The sequence below is a fragment of the Bactrocera neohumeralis genome, chromosome 5, assembly GCF_024586455.1.
Source record: "Bactrocera neohumeralis isolate Rockhampton chromosome 5, APGP_CSIRO_Bneo_wtdbg2-racon-allhic-juicebox.fasta_v2, whole genome shotgun sequence".
Lineage (NCBI taxonomy): Eukaryota > Metazoa > Arthropoda > Insecta > Diptera > Tephritidae > Bactrocera > Bactrocera neohumeralis.
Genome location: NC_065922.1, coordinates 47,512,848 through 47,531,355, shown reverse-complemented (window position 1 = coordinate 47,531,355; position 18,508 = coordinate 47,512,848). Strand labels below are relative to the sequence as shown.

General features: G+C 37.2%; 1 long non-coding RNA gene across 4 annotated transcripts in view; it reads right to left on the bottom strand.

The window, feature by feature from the left end:
• Window positions 1-899: 899 nt before the first annotated feature.
• LOC126758906 (uncharacterized) overlaps window positions 900-18,508 on the bottom strand; it is a 187,298-nt gene continuing 169,689 nt past the window's right edge. For all 4 annotated transcript variants that reach the window (XR_007666912.1, XR_007666913.1, XR_007666911.1 and 1 more), the window contains exon 3: window positions 900-1,576. This is a non-coding gene — a long non-coding RNA (uncharacterized LOC126758906). The remainder of the gene's footprint in view (window positions 1,577-18,508) is intronic.

Below are 18,508 nucleotides of genomic sequence, written 5' to 3'. Positions count from 1 at the left end.
GAGCCATGATTATGAATTAATTTAAAGCCAATAAGTAAGGAAGAGCTATCTTTGGGTGCAACCGAACATTTTATACTCTTGCAACTTGCAAAAGTCAAAACCAGCGATATACTTTAGGTGTAAAACGTCAACCAGAGGATCGAAATCCAAGCAATTTTATATGCATATACATACTAGTATATATAACTCCTATACTGACAGACACATAAGCTTTGTTAGAAAAACGAAAATCATAATATGTAGTATATGGGAGTTGGGGTGTTATCGACTCGTTTTTATCTATTTTTCCCATTACCATATACTATTAACATGCCACATACAAAAAAACCAATCACATGGAATAAAGTCAGCCGGATATTCGAAAATCCTGATGGAGCTAGATCAGGTTTTCGCTCAAATTTATCTATTTTAGACCGAAAGATACAATGCTACGAGTAAAATACACTCTCTCATTTTCATTGGGATAACTCACATATTGCCCGATATATGCGTTACAAAGTCAGCCGAAAGTTCGAAACCATACATTAGGTAAACGGGAGCACGCACATTTACGAACTCGAACTCAGGGAAAGGAGGAAAATACACTGTATCAACATTTTCATTGGGATAACTCAAGCTACATATGAACGGACAGATGGACGGATATACAGACAGTCACCCGGTTTCAAAGTTTTCAAAACTTGTTTTATATGTATACTATGTATGTACATAACCCCGCAGGTACATCCATTTTGCTTAGTTTTAGGTGATACATACAACCATTAGGTGAACAAAACTTGTATACTCTGTAGCAACAGGTTGCAAGAGTATAAAAAGTTTAGGCTACCCATGTTGTTAAAAATAAATCTATATTTATTGTATGTACATATTTATACACCCTGTAAATGGCTTACCTGTTAAGAATATTCCACACTTCATTGTTGAAAGTGGAAAGGCCAACACATGAACGAAGAGTAACGAATGGTGGATAACAAAACACAAAAACCAACGGACGCAATGAAGAACAATTTGGTATCAATTACGTTAACAATAAATATTTATAGTTGAATATATTTATATGTATTAATTAAATTTAAGATTTTACTTTTAAACGCAATCAATATGCACTTTTATACTATTATTGCACTTTTCTTACACTTTACTTTTGACTCTTTGTCTTCCACTTAACTTTGCAATTTTTACACTTTACATTTACACTAGAAACTTGCACACATGTTATCATTCACAAAACAAATTTTCACCTAATATTCAGCAAGCACTGCTTTCACAAATTTACACAATACAAAATATGTTTTTTTTTTTATATTTTACTTACGCGTTTAGTACTATTTTCCCCGATCGCGTAATGACCTGCGATTCTACCGTTGACCGACAGCCATAGAAAACTACTGAGCGAATTTGCATTGAGTACACGACACACCTGGAGGTGGTCGAAGTTGTAGTTGGAGAGTGGAGACTGCTTTCGCTTTTGTTGGCACCAAATCGAATCTCCTCCGTGATCGCAGCGGAAAAAACACAGCAAGAATGACGGAAAAAAGGAGGGGTGTTATCGTTTCCCCTTAATAGCATCGTTTGTCTGGAAATGTATTAAATTACCAACTCATTAGGCGACTGAGGTGAATAAAAATACGAAAAATACGATATTAACCTTTAGAAATACATTTGATAGAAAAAATTAAACTACACATTTGTAAATACTTTCGTTTTAACAAATATTAATGGAATAGTATATCAAATATATTTTTTAATTAATTTGTAATCAAGGCGTCCTCAATTTGGTGGGCGGTGGAGCTATAGAAATTATAGATTTTAGTAACTAGCAATTTCGAATTTAATCCACGTATAATATGTATAATAGATGTATTAAAAAGAAATCTATTATTTTGCAATATCTGGTCACAATATATGGCGTTAGAAAGATAAGATCTCGCATCGAACAAACATCTCAGACAGTTTTGCGATTGCTTAACTCAGTGTTGTTTAAGCATGTATCAAAAACGGAAAGCGGTTATATTTATTCACACTTCGATTTGGTGAAACTTTCAAAGGAAAATATCCAAATTTATCTTTACGATGTCGATTCCGGCAGTCCCTCGAAAAAAAGCGCCACCGCTTTGACGGCCGAATTTCTTACAGGATCATCGATCACCAAAAGAAACGAAATAGTTAATGGGGTTTACATGGGTTTCCTCAGGTAAAAACAAAACAGACTTTTTTCAACAGTTTTTTTTTTTGAATATAAAAAATGAAATATTTTATTAGAATTTTTATTGGTTCAAACACATACTATCAACAAATAAATTTTGAAATTTTTGAAAAAAAAAATATGTTGAAACCTGGCCAGTCGAAGACCGGCATGGTGGTGGAAGGGAGAAGAAAGTTGCTGATGGAAGCATTACTCGACCAAGATGCGTTTCAAAAACCCAAGAGGAATTGGCCGAATCGTTGCAATGGTGACACAGACCCCTCGGAAAAAAAAATGTGCCGCTTGTTGGCGAAGATAATTCCGAACAGGATCATCTAAAGTGAAGAAAAAAAAAAACGTATCGAAAAAAATTCTTCGTCCAAGTCTATAAGAATTATGTATATCCCAAAGCTGTGTGTAAAATTTCATGAAGATCGGTTGAGTAGTTTTCGAGAAACCTTGCCAACCGAACCAAAAACACAGTTTCGAGAAAAACGCGTTTAAAGCCGGTGCACTTAGCTTAGATAGCCTCGAACGCACAAGTTCTCAAGGCTGTATCTCCGAAACTATTGCTCGGATCAACTTGAAAATTTAGGACAATATTCTAAAGGTGTTGTAGAACTTCATAAGACAATACACGACGATAAAAAAATTGAAACCCGTAAACCCATGTAACCCCTTAGGTTAAGACCATAAACTATTTAGGTATTATCTTCCCACTTTGGCACCAAAAGCGTTGGTTTGTCTGGGCCGAGAACACGAAACTTCACCAGTTGCCTCTATCCTTGCGAATTTACGCTGTTTAAATGAGTTTAAGCATACCCTCACTTTATCTGGGAAAACCCAGCATACCCTAACATATTGCACTTAAGAATAACATCACACGCAACAACTAAAAAGAACATGCATGAAGACACCACTTATACGGACAGCAGCAACTAACAAAAGGACTGGATCATCGCACTCAACTCACACTTTCGATAACGACAACGGTCCTGCGCGCTACTTACTTCTTCAACCATCCCGAATGTAATGGTACATATCAAATGCAGAACGGTCGATATGTACTTGATTCTTCCATGGAATGCGTGGGTGTCCTTGGTTTCATTGTCCACCCAAGGGTCTCGAGTCGAGACATATTTTTGCTTGAGCATCATCTTCCACGCGAATGACATGGCTTAACTCTATTCATGTCGCCGTATAGCTCATACAATCCGTCTGAGGAACTTATAGAGCGTAATTTTTGTTCGTCGAGAGAGGGATTTGCTTCTTAATTGCCTACCGATCCCAAAGTAGCACCTGTTGGCAAGACTTACTCTGCTCTTGATCTTTCTTATTCTCCTTCACCACAAGACCAACCTCTTCCGCGTTTTTTCTAGGCTTGAAAAGGCTGCGGTGACGGCTCTGTTGTTAAGCCCTGTGATGTCAATATCATATGCGTACCCCAATAATATTGTACTTTTATAGCGGAGTAGACAGTGCCTCTGCGATTGAAATTAGCGACAAGTATTTCTTTTCCAGCATTATATTAAAAAATACGCACGAGCGAAATTCACACTGTCTTCGTTTGGTATCGAACGGCTCGGAGAGGTCCTTGTCAATGTCATACTGCATAGCTGTATGAGTTTCCCAGGGATACCAAATTTGGGCATGGCGTCGAAAACGTAGCTTCTGTCAGTGCTATCGAAAGTAGCGCTGAAATCGACAAAAGTAAGATGGATGTCGATCTGTTTGTCAAAAGTCTTCTCCTGGATTAGACGTATTGTGAAAATGATGGAATTGCCATGTCTAAGGCTACACTGATAAGGTCCAATAAATTTATTTACAATGGGCTTAAGTCTTTCGCACAATACTATCGATATTAAGTAGACTGATTCCGCAATAGCTAGCGCAGACTGCTGGATCTCCATTCTTATGGATAGGGCAGAGTACACTCGCATTCCAATTATTGGGCATGTATTCATTCGACCCACTTATGATCGAAAGCTGGAACAAGCGCTATTCCAACACCTCGCCGCCGGTTTTAAGCAGCTCAGTCGGTAATCGATCGTCCCCTGGAACTTTATTGTTCTTAAGCCGACTTAGACATACTATACATAAGAATACCGCATTTGGTTGAAATCGGTCGGACGGATGCCAAGTTATGTGATTTCACCTAAGTAGTCGCTGCCACACCCCCTTGTCCAATTTTTACCCCGGCTCCTATAAAGCCCTCTCATAATGTCTCGGGTGTAAAATGTTATGTGTCTGGCCGATTTCGCACCTGAGCCCTCGCAGCAGACGGACGGACAGACAGACATACTGATTTCAACTCTTCTTGTCGTCGCGATGATTTATATATACTTAACTTTATCTATCTGGCTTAGTTTTGGGTGATACAAACAATCTTTAGATGAACAAAACTATTATATTCTGTAGTCTTATAGAGTATAAAATGTGAAAATAAGATGGGACAATCCTTAGAGTATATTATAGAATTAAATAAGACGATAAAAAGTTCTTTGAAATTGAGCCGAATTTCGATCTACGAATCTCGCAACGAACCCTCTATTTCTGTAGTTTCTGAAGCGGTTGGTTACTACTGATGAAAAGTGGATCACTTACGACAACGTCTAGTGAAAACAGTCGCGCTCGAATCGTAATATTGACCGTTAGGAAGCTTTGTAATTTGTTTGGTTGGTTGTTGTCTCTTTGGGATACACCTTATAGTCCGGCCTTAGCACCAAGTAATCACCCCCTGTTGCTGTCCATTGCGAATGATTTCAGTGGTGAAAAATATGCCTGAAGGGAAGCTTATAAAAAGAGGCTGTTCCAGTTTTTTGCCAATAGCCGAGGATTTCCATGAAAAACTCTGAATCAGTTGCAATGCCTTACTGTGCAGAACGTAAAAAGATACAAAGAATTGTACAATTGTGCGCATAACTGAACCCTTGAAAACCATCACTTCTTCGCAGTTATGAGAAAAATTGTCAAAATTGAGTACCGTCATCTCAAAGTGGTCAATTTTTCAGAAAAAGTAATATCAATCAGCATTTTTGGAGAAGTATATCAATTCCGTGTACCTGAAAATTTATGCTTAACAAAGCACCAACAACAAATAATTCACGTAAAATATCATTAATTGAAAAGCATTTGAGAGTGAGCAGTCAAGCTAAGCTACCACAACACACCGGCTCAAACGCACTCCACAGACAGATTTAATTCTAGCAAAAACTATTTGAGCGAAAAAGCTTCACTAACTTTGTTGGCGAGTAAAGAAGCAGCAGTCAATGCCAATCGGAACCAAAAAAGGTAAAATACAAAGCAAAAACATTGTTACATTGTTCGCATAAATTAGAAGCTAGAAGGTCAAAAGTGGCGCGCTCACTTTCTAAAACTCTGTGAAAAGTCAAAACGAAACAAAATTGAAATATTTTGAATTTCAAATTCAATCGAAAGTGTGTTGTAATTGAAAGTGGAGCACTGCTTGTGGTTGGAATTGAGGTTTTGTTGGAATTTTGGACACTATGAGCGCAGGTTTATAGTTTGCTTGAAGGGCAGCGCCACCACCTCTTCCGCTCCTCTGTATACAAAAATGTATGGTATGTGCGTATATGTGCGCTTAATAGAGTCAAGGTATGCTCAAAGTTAATACAAAGCCACTTCTAACTGCACATAACCACATTACGAATTTCAAGGTGCGCGTGTGCGATTGTGTGAACAGCGCAACCAAAAGCGTTGGATGCTGTGGAACGCCCGCACTGCCCTTGCACAGTTTCGAAATTGCCAGCGGCTAAAGCAAATAACACTATTGAGCAGCGTTTAAATTGAAAATCCATTATTGATATTTTCACACTTACACACACATACACACACCGCGTTTGTCATTCACCGGCAGCAGTTACTCACACCTACGAGAGAGTGTCAGGTATGGACCCGGCGGACACGGCAACTGAGTGGCTGATATATAATTTGCAGTGGCGAAATACCTTACTGAATGGAATAACGGTATCACAAAAAAGATTGAGCAAGTGTTTTGTGAAGCACAAACATGAGAAAAAGAACAAAAAACGCTTGTGGAATAAGCAGGCGGCAACAGCACAGTTGCAAGGAGCTACAGTTGCCAGCCACTTCCGGTGGCACACACACATACATGCGCATATATAGAAATATATTTTCATTAATGTTTATACACACACTTTGGCACACACAACCTGGCAAGGCAAGGGTTTCGAATTTCACTCGTTTGTCGTGCAAAGGAAATGGCGAGGCGGGCGATGCGAGTGAAAGCGAGTGTAAATTGAGGAAGCGGAAAGTGTAAATTTGACATTATGTTTGCGCAATGGACGATACAAAACTACAAACACTTATATGCTACAACGAAAGTTGTGCGTGTGTGCGTGTGTGTGTGCTGCCTCTGCAACGCCCCACAAATAGAATTTCAACACTTTCGGAAATTCCCCGAAATATGTTTGTATTGAATGCGGCGATGTGTAAAGCCAAGCTGAGTAGCGTTAAAGTGAACTCCTGGGAGTTGTACTCTTGCAACCAAACACTTGCTTGTATGTGTAGGTGGCTGTGAACTTGCACTTCTGTGTGTGAGTGCATGTGAGCTCAATAAAACACCAATGCGGTTGGCATCGAAACCGAGGTAAAACCGTATAAAATAAATTAATTTCCAACGGGCAACTCAATGTGAAAATAAAGTAACAAAAACTAAAACAGAAATAAATACAACGACAAAAAACGTTAACTTCGTATGCACCGAATCTAAAATATCCTTAACGCATGCAGTTTTTTAGCATAAACGAGTATAAATGGCAGCTATATGCTATTGTAGTCCGATCTGAACAATTTCTTCGGAGATGACATCATTGCCTCAAATAATAACCCATGTCAATTTTCAAGGAGATATATCAAACAATAAAAAAAGCATTTCCTTCAACCACATGGACTTAATCATTCAATTTGTATGGCAGCTAACGGGTTTTTTTTTTCAAAACGACGCCACAGAAGTAGACCGATAGGGACAGCAAACGAGGCCATATTTTGTCCCGCTCTTTTGACATTTCTCTTCAGCCATTTCATGATGGAAAGTTATACGACCCAACAACAAATCTAAATTATTAAAATTTATTACCGAAATTCGGAGTCAGTGGCCTCAACTTTAAGTGCGCTACGTCCAATTTATGGTCGTCATAATCGTCCTGTCAGATCAACAATTGAGCGTGTAGTAGAAAATTTTGAAACACAGGCACAGTACAATGTTCCCGCACCAGTCAGGCAAAGAAATGCCCGTAGTGTCGAGAATATTGCTGCCGCAGGCGCATCAATTGCGGAAGACCCAAATCAGTCTCTCACACGTCGTTCTCAAGCGTTAGGCATCTCTGTGACGTCGTTGTGGCAAATTTTGCGAAAAGATCTTGGTCTACATCCTTAGTAGATCAAATTGACGCAAGAACTGAAGCCGCCAAAAGCATCTTCAGTGATGATGATCATTTCTGCCTGAACGGCTTAGCCAATAACTAAAATATGCATTATTGGTCAGACAGCAATCCACACGTACTCCATGAGTAACCATTGCATCCCGAAAAAATTACGGTTTGGTGCGGTTTATGAGCCGGCGGCGTCACGGGCCCTACTTCTTCCGTGATGATCAAGACCGGCACGTTACTGTGAATAAGAATCGCTAACGCTCAATGATAATCGAATATTTTTGGTCCGAATTTGACGATTTGGACTTGGACAATATGTTCCAACAGGACGGCGCCACAGACCACACAGCGAATGTCACAATCGATTTATCGAAAACCAAGTTTGGTGTTGTGTCACAAAATGGCCCAGACAATTGGCCGCCTCGGTCGGGCGATTTGCCCATCGTTGGACTATTTCCTGTGGAGCTACGTGAAGTCTATGGCCTATGCCAACAAACCAGCGACGATAATGAACTTCGTATAAATATCGGTCGTGAAATTGCAGCTGTATCGGCCAATTTATGCTTGCAAACTGTCAAAAATTGGGTTCATCGTCTGGACTTCTGCAAGCGTGCCCATTGTGGCCATGCAAAATCGAGTTCCATACATAATAGCGTCGAATGTATGTACTTTCACAGGAATAAAGAATTTCCTTAATATATCAAATTGTTGTTTGTTTTATCGCTCTTAGTTCCGGTTCCGACAAATGTGCATGGGGAGAAAAGTAGTTAGTAAAGTTTCGCATAACGCAAAAACCGGTCTAGTTCGCATAAATACAGACTGGCTAAATCGATTTAGCTCTTCACGCTGATCAGTTATATATCGGTCTACCGGTATGAAGTCTGCGCTAAGACACATATGTGTTAGTGGGGGACATTTGTTGTGAAGGAGCCTTAATTTTTTTCTGTTCGGTTGACATGACATCTGTTAAACATATCCAATAATCTAACAGTCATTGAACAGACAACATCATAATTTTTCATTGTGTTGAAAATGTCAAATTTTTGACCAAAAAATGATTTTGCGGAAAGCATTAAGTTTTTTTTTGTTTTCATTTAAAAAAAGTGCTGTATAGTCGCATATAATACATGTCGAGGTATATGGTGATCAGAAGTAAACGATAGTTTCAACGATTCATATAGAACGATTTCGATGTGAGAAATGAAAAACGTGGAAGACCACCAAAAAAATTTGAAGACGCCGAACTGCAAGCAATATTGGATGAAGATGATAACATCGACTACAAAAACAGATCGATTCGGTAAGAAGGCAATGCTCTGTGTTTGGTGGGATCAGGAAGGTGTGGTATATCATAAGCTTCTAAAACCTGATAAAACTGTTAATACTGATCGCTACAGACAAAAAATGATCAATTGGAATCGTGCATTGATCGAAAAACGAACAGAAGGAGCCAAAAGAAAAGGAAAAGTAATTTCTAAAGCAAAGCAAAATCGGTTCAGGTTACAATTAAAGGACTTGGCTGGGAGCTGCTACCTCACCCGCCGCATTCACTAGACTTGGCCCCTTCCGATTCAGCGATGGGACACGAATTTGCTCAGCAGCACTTCGTTTCTTACGCAGAAGTCAAAACTTAGGTATCTGATTGGTTTGCTTCGAAAGACGAACATTTCTTTTGGCATGGTACCCACAAATTGTCAGAAAAGTAGTCAAATTATTTTATTTTACTTTCATATTCAAAATTAGTATTTCATTCTCACAAAAAAAAATTATTGTTATTCTTGTATACAATATTTACAGGGTCTCCGAAGCTTTCCTTCTGGGTGTTACAAACTTCGTAGGAAACATAATATAACATGTACAGGGTATAAAATTAAAGTCGAATCAGTGGAATGTTCCAGCAAATGCGCGTGTATTGGATGGCACGTGGAATGCAGGTAATTTCATGGGACTTACAATTGCGCTCACAGACTAATTCACACACATATTTGTGCTTTGGGTTAATATAAGGCAAGCAGGGATATCTCGGTGGGTGTGGCGGGTGCGTGAAAGCACTAACGGTGCTCTGATGTCAATAAGCGGTGCGGAATGCCGTTGGGCGTCTTTAGTACTTTACTTATTTACAAACACACAAATACTTGTATACACATACTACATGCATTTATATACTAAGAAGCGACTGAATGCATTCCGAAACCAAAACATCTGTGTTTATTGCAATTTTCAAAGTTTAATTTCACCCAACGCGCTAAGGCTTATATAATTGCTACAACTAAAAATTGGTTGTTAAAACTCTAGTGCATGTAGAGTGGGGATTCACTTATGTTATGTAGGAGTGATACTGTGAACTACATGTCTGCCCATATCATCATTATACTCAGCTCTGCGGTATATTTGGTTAAGCTGGCCTTTCGGGCCGGCATGGAGAAGTTTTAATAGCAATGAAGAACACCAAGCAGCGGGACTGATGGATTGCCGACTGAGCTACTCATATACGGCGACGAAGAACTGATAAGGAGCATGCATCAGCTTCTTTTTAGAATATGGTTAGACGAAAGCATGCCCCACGATTGGGATTTAAGTGTATTCTGCCAAATTTGCAAAAAGCGAGACCTCACAAACAGCGCCAACATCGCATATAAGGTTCTGTAAAGCAAACTGGGTGAAGCCCACCATCATCAAACTGACTAGACGTTATCAATGTGGCTTCAGGCCTGGAAAATCTACAACTGAGCAGATATTCACCATGCGCCAAAGGGAATCGGCACACACCTCCTCTTCGTCGATTTTAAAGCTGCTTTTGACAGTACGGAAAAGAGCTGCCTTTACACCGCGATATCTTAATTTGGTATCCCACATACTAATACTACACAGCTGACTTTGAGCAATATCAAAAGCTTCATCATGATCGGGAAAAACTTCTCAAAGCCGTTCGATATTAAACGGTGTTTAAAAGTTCTGCTTTCGCCACGTTGGAAAAATCACATCCAAACACGATTAAGTGATAATACAATACTTTGACGGAGAGTATGTCCGGATGATTAAAGCGACTCATCCAAAAGTGTTTACCGAATATTGTTTTCCCAAAGAATATTCAGCTATCTGGAGAATAATACAATGATGTGGAATGGGGATAAGAAACAAATAAATATTTTAAAAAATATTTAAACGAAAGAGATCTCCTTCAACAAGCAATGTCAAAACTTCAGTAAAGTTGCCGAAAACCAACAACTTCTCACAAAAGAGCAAGAGCCGTGAGAGATAACAGGGTCTTCACAATTTTAGATAGGAGGAGTTGCTCAATCAAAGCTAGACTAAGCTGGATAGCTAGGCTTCCAAACCTCATGGATTTTGACATTAAAGCCAGGTTCAGCATCGCTGCAGGCATTAAACTCAACATTGCTACAGACCTCGGGCTAAAAGAGAATTAAACCCTATATTTTTTACCTAAAAATAAAAAATGCCGAAATTGTTGGAATAACAGAAAGCGCATTAAACTCAACATTGTTACAGATCTCGGGCTAAAAGAGAATTAAACCCTATATTTTTTTACCTAAAAATAAAAAAAAGGCCGAAAATGTTGGAATAAAAGAAAGCGCCAAGTGAGCTTTCGTTTTAACCAGCACGTCACATAACCTTCAAGTGGGCAGCCAAGCTACAATAAAAGCTATCCGCAGCGCAAACACAAAGTATGTGAAAAGCCAATAACTAGATTTTCAGGGAAAGCGACATAATTGTGGCACCCACTCATATGGGAATAGAAGGAGACGAGTTTGGTCATTCAAGGATAGCAGAGAATGCAATTTTATGAAGTTGTCTTAGGCCTTCTAGAGTTGATTGATGCAACGGACTTCAAAGGAGTATCTAAGGCCCAAACAGGGACTCTAAAAACACAGGACATACCACAATTTAGGGTAATGCTGATGACGATCTAACTAAGAAGATTCAACTTTCAGGTAAGAGGAATCTACATCTACATATCCAAGATTCCTCTTGGTAAAGTAAAATCGGAGAATGATCAGATGCTAACCCTTTCCCACAACAGTCGGACCTACGTAACCGGAACGGACTCGGATTTTTATCTAACCAATGACTGTCAACTCAGCAGATTTCTGCCGCTACAACAACATCATTAGATGTTAACACATTACCTAGTCTTCTTACGGTTGACTTTCATGGCTCACCATTTTCCTTAAAAGATATTGGCCAGAGATTTCCAAGTCGACGTAGTTGCTGAATAGAAAATGGGTCTAATGATGCTCCAAGTGCTTTAAGGATAGCTCTCTGTTTTTTTTGTTGTTGTGAATATTGTACAGTATTCTATTGTTTATACGAGTGGATTGTCGATATCAGTATAGACGGAAACACAAACTGTTTGTGTTTCCAATAAGTAAAGGAATTAGCTAAGCAAGAAACTACTGATTTTCAGAGGTTTCTCGAAGTAACAAATACGGGAAATATTTTTTGATCTGATAGTTTCAGAAACGTTATATGGATGAGTATTCTTGGTTACAAAATGTCAGCTAATCTAGAAACTAAAGGGTTATAGCGACGAGGTAATTTAAATGAATCAATCAATCTAACCATATATAAGCACATATTTTATTGAGAGATTCTTCACGAAGCCTCACTCTATTTATACGTGACCATTTCCATTATCAATTCAAGCTTTTAGTAACCCCTCCTTTATCGAATACCAACTCCTGTAATTCCTTGAACTCTACTATAAATTGCGCTCAAATCCGAATAAGATGAATTTTATCGCAAATATCTGCTTTAATCTCATAGGGGCTGCATAAATTTAATAGAAAGCAACGAAGCATCGCAACGGCAAAGGCGCCTGAAAATTCGCAGAAAATCGCTTTTATTTAATGGCAAATGCCAGACTTTTTATGCGCTCACACGTACGCCCGCACACAGCCACATACATACATGTGTGCACACATATGTGGACTAATGTGATGTGAATCGTTTACTTACACTTAGATAGTTTATGTCCAATACAGCTGCGTTTGTTCACCATGTCTCATTTTTATTGCTTATTTATTTACTGTTTGCTTGGCATTGCAATAACAACGTTGGCCATTTTTTGTCTTTGTTCATAAAAATGGGCATCATTCATGCTCGACCATAAATTCTTTTGTGTACGCATTAGTCAGTATTTTCTTTAGTTGAATACATATGTACATACCTATGTATGTAAGTGGGCATTTGCCATACTTATAGAGGTTGCGTATACGTATTGGTGGTCGAGTAAGAGTCGCAGTAGTTGCGTATACGCATTGGCGGTCGAGTATGAGTGGCAGTAGTTGTGTAGGGGCATAGGTGGTTAGGTGTCGATGAAATGTTCGCATAAATAGCGTCCAAGCGTTAACTGTAATGCGATAAGCAATAAAGCACGAACGGCATTAGGCTGTGAATGGAAGACGCCCAAAAATACGCCTAAATCATTTCGAATGCAGCACTGTAGAGATGACTGAAGTTGGAAAGATAACTCCATTTACGAATAGACTAAATAATTAAGGTGGATAAAAAAACCGATTTTTTTTTCGTTAGTGTTCAGAAAATAGGTTCTCAGACATCTCTACGAAAATCTATAACGAAAAGGTATATCGCCTTATAGTTTTCCATAATTATCATATAAAACAAAATCGAACCTCGCTTCGAAACTCTTCAAAAAAATTTTGTTTTTTAGACACTCACTTAATTCAAATTAGGTCTAATCTTTAGAGGATTAAATTCTCCTACTAACATATTTTTAAGGAAATTACAGGATGGATTGCCGAAGACACTCAATCTTATGAAACTAAAGATTTTCAGATAGTTTAATTAAAAATTTCATATTTTCCGGACATTCACTACAAAAACTGTTTTTTCTTAATTTTGCTAGAGAACATTCAGCTATTCAAACACCGATAAAATTTGACTCAAACAATTTTGATTTTCGAAAAGAATAAGAACAAGTAGAAGTAGTCAGAACTATTGGTCCAGGCTTTTTTTATTGTTCTAAAAGAACATGGACAAAAACATATTGCTTAGAGTATAATACCATGCTTCCGTTCACCTAATGGTTATTTGTATCAGCGAAAACTAATCGAGTTAGATATAGGGTCATATACCAGGATGACGAGTTGAAATCCAGGTGACTGTCTATCCACCCGTCCGTGGTTTGGCGCAGCAGATCGCAGTACCCAGGGGAACCTGTGGACTAAATTTTTTTATAATACTGATGGTGGCCTTAGAAAAATTTTTACAAAACTTGCTACCGACTGTGTGAAAATGAATGAAATCAGATTACAATCGCGTCCTCTCCCCATATAGCTGTTTTAGTAAGAAGTACGAAAAGCGCTATAAACCAATAACTGAATGCGCCCGACAGGGCTTTATAGGGGCAGTTCTAAAAATTGGACGTTCTGAGTGTGACACCGCCCACATTTAAGAGAAAAGCCATATCTCCGGACCTACTAGCCCGATTTCAACCAAATTCGGTACGTACGATTATCCTGACATTCCTACATCACAGTATGAAAATAGAGTAATCAGAGAAGAACCCCAACTTAGACCTTCCTTACTTGTTTTCTCTCAATTTGTGTCAGTTTGAAAGGGGTTCATATTCAAAAATTCTTGAATTGTTGCCAGTCATGTTGTTAAAAAAAGCACCTCAATTTAATTTGATTTTCGACATTTTTTCAGCAGTATATGCAAACTTTTCTCAGCTAATAAAATTTCAGAATAGTTATAGACAGCAATCGAACCAAGATTTCTCTAAAGAGTATTCTTGGTGTATTTTCGAAAAACATCAAAACATTTTCGTTTTAGTTTTTCTATCTTCAAAATTACATACTACAATTTTACATGAATATTTCAGATATATAGTATTTCGATTTACAGCCTCTTAAACCGTAGTCTTCAATGTCAATGCGGGCAATCAGCTTATTTCAGACGTGTTCTTTCTCGAAACAGCATTTTTATCTTTCGGTAAGAGAGGACGTTGCTTCTCGCCAAATTTTTTATTTTTTTTGTTGGTACTCTCTTCATATGAACGTACATATGCGAAGTTTCATTTCAATCCGTCAATTCATTCTTTGTTTAGAAGCCATTTAGTGTCGCCGTGTCACAGTATTTTTTTACTATGGAAAAAATTTAATATCGTGCAGTGATAAAATTCTTATTTTTGGAAGGTGTAGCACCAAAATAAATTCACGAACAAATGTTAAAAGTGTATAATGGTTCTTCACCTACAATTAGAACAGTAGAAAGGTGGGTTGCTGAATTTAAACGTGGTTTAATAATGGTTTTGGAAGATCGTCGATTGACTGAGTGAGATTTAGTAAAGGCTCTACACATCCCCTTAGACAGTGTGAGCCATATTTTAAGTGAAATTTTGGGCACAATGGGTGCCGCATTAGCTAACAATGGAACAAAAACACATTCGAATGCGACTTTCTCAGCAACATTTGGAGCGTTTCGAAAAGGACAAAGCGGATTTTGTTTTTCGATTCATCACTATGGATGAGATTGATTCTATCACCATAATCCTGAAGCAAAACAAGAGTCTAAAGAGTGGTGTAAACCTAACTGTTCGGCTTCGAAACGAGTTCGTGTCCGGAAATCGGCCAAGAAGGTTATGGCATCAGTTTTTTGGGATGCGAGAGGAATTTTGTTTGTGGATTATTTGCAAACTGGTAAAACAATTAATTCTAAATATTATTGCAACCTTTTGGACCAGTTGAAGGAAAAAAATCGTAAAAAAAGATACGGTTTGCAGAAAACAAAAATCCTTTCGTTTTTCATCAAATGAAGAGGTCTTAACGGCCGTTGAAGCGTATTTTGAAGACCTTCCGGATTCTCACTTAAGGGATGGGATCCACAGATTGAAGGTTCGTTGGAGCAAGTGTATTAATGTTCAGGGAGATTATACTGAATAATAAAGTGTATTTTGAATCATAAAATTGTATTTTTCTTACCAAAAGACAAAACTTATTAAACAACCTGGTACTTAGAGATAACTGATCTGATCACTATCAACATTTTCTTCATGTTCTGAATATTGTTCTCCACACAACGGCTATCAGTTTTTAAAATTAAAAACCAAATTCTAGCAAATCAAAAGGAACAACATTTTTTCTAAAGGTTTCATGTTTATATCTGACAAATATGTTCAAAGTAAAATAAGTTTTATCCTTTATAGTTTTCTCACAAATTTGAGCTCGCTATCAACACTGCCTTGTTCACGCGACAGTCGGGTGTAACTAACCGGAACGAACCCGGTTTATTATCCGCCCAAAGACTGTCAACTCGGCACCATTCTTCGAAACTACAACAACACTGTAAAAATGGATAATACCGGATGATAGTCCCGCCTACTCCCCATATAACAGTTCTGTTAAAAACTACTAGAAACGGAGTCAAATCTTTTATACATAAGTAGGTGCAAACCTATATCTCAGGACCCACTAACCTGATTTCAACCAAATTTGGTACGTAATAATATCTTGACATTCCTATGATCTAGTGCGGAAATGGGCAAATTCGCTTTAGGCAATGGATAAATAATGCCATTAAAATTTCATTTTTTTGTAGTGTAGATTTGAACCAATGCACAGTGGTCGGTCTTGTATGGAATCGGCGGCCAAAAATACTTCCACTTTTTAAAATCTCTCTCTCCCGTTTCCCACTCTGCCACCCCCCGATGGTAACAAATTTTAATTAATTATATTAAATTAAAAAATTTTATAAACGAAAAAAGGATTTTGTTGAATATTATTCACCTAAAACAAAAACTGATTTTAATAAAATTGATTTACTTTTTCATGATAGTTTCTTTGACTGGTGATGAAAGGATCTAAGCTGAAAAGCAATCGGTTTAGCAAGTCCTGATTTGTAGCGATCCGTTAGTTCTTTCAGGTATGATGGAGTCGATACATCTTAACGTCCTTATTGCTTGACTCAGCGGATTCTTATGAGAGCTCCATAATTGAAACTGGTGCATAGTGAATAACATCAGAAGCGTGAATTAAAGTTTTACGGACTGACGAAGGAAGATAATACCAGAAATATTTTGAAGTTAATTCCTTTGCAGGATCTAGCGCAAATCTGGTGCATTGAGGGTTTATTACACTAATTCCTTTTGAAATTGAATTCGATTAGGACGGCAATAGCGGGTGGACGAAGGTCAGTCTGCAGTTTTTCAAATTTTTTGTGCTCTTCATCATTTTGCGATTTTAATATCAGTTATACAAGGACATATGCCGTGACAAATAAATTATTGTCTTCCAAATTATTATTTTCAAATTTCTGCTTATATTCGCTCTGACCAGAATTGCCATCAAAGCCACATATTCCTATTGATAATAGGTAATTAGAGAACTCATTCCGTTCATTAATTACATTTCTGACGCAATGTGGTCCAATAATTTTTTTATCTCAACTTCAACATCATATTCTGAGACCTTTATGGCTCAGGATAAATGTTTTTCTTTTGAAACTTTTTAAAAGTTAATATCAAGTTTTTTATGAATGAAGCTTCTAATAAGTATTTATTAAATTTGCTTCGGTGATATGTGATATTTCTTCACACATTTTCTAACCACCAAAATTCAAAAATATATTGGCGTGAAAGTTTACACCGATATGATGTGCCTAACTAAAAGTACGTATAAAGCAAACATTTGAGAAAAGTGAGAAAATGATAAAATGAAAACCAAAGCTCAAATATGTGCATATATGTATGTATGATGTAAAAATGGTTCAAAACAAACATAAAAACAATAAAATATGCACGAATATACGTACACGTAAATACAAAAAATTATAAAAAATAACACACAAAAAATCGCATGCCTGGTAGAATAACATGAATAACAAAGAAAGTTGCAGCTGAAATCAAAAACATAGACTTAGAAAACATTAACTAATATAAACACACTTGATTCATTTAAGGGCGAGAAAGGGATCACAACTTTTTGTATACCTTAAATCGATGTATAAGTAAAAACATACCACTCAAAAGGGCACTTATAAAATAATTGTTTTAAAATAACAAAACAACATATTATTACATAAAAACTACTTTGTTATATAACATATGCCTTTATTATCAATACTCATTTCGATTTATGGGGATTAAACACGATTTTATATCACAATTTAATTTATTATAAGAGTTAATTTTTAAGCTATTTTCACTGCAAGTCCGTGTATTTCTATTGTCTCGACTTCTCTTGTTTTTCGTAGCATACGAATGGGATGGGCCAAAAATGTATTTACGTTAGTTTTATTGGTTTTTAATTGAAATAGCCATGATACAAAATGGTAAATTTCAAACTTTTATTTTTTATTTTTGGCCTATGATATACCAGTGTGCCATGGCAGTCAAGGACTCAACCTGTTCGACGATAATAGGTTCACAGAAGGTCTGTATTGCGAACTTTAATGAAATTATAAATTTAATAAAGATGTAAATAATGTTATAGCTTTTAAAATGACACAGTCTTACAGTTATACAAATTCTTGAATCACTTCTTAATTCTATTTTGCGATTTCTAGTTCCACTTATGACCTTGCATTGCAATTTTTCCTAACTCTTAACGATAAGTAAACGACCAATAATATAGAATATCTCACAATTGAAAACATAGTCAGACACTTTCATAAACAAGTTTTTCTGAAAGACAAATTTTTTTGTCGGCAATTCAATGGTGCCATTGCAGACCATTTTTGAGCACCCAATAAATGTGCGTTTATAGAAAGTCAAAAAAAAAGTTAATATCAAGTTTTCTGCGCATGAAGCATAATAAGTATACATGTGTGTGAGTAATGTTTAAATTTCGTCACATTTTGTTGCTGAAAAAAAATTAAAAAATTTTAAGGCGTGAAAGCATTATCTTGATGCATAAACCAAGTACATAAA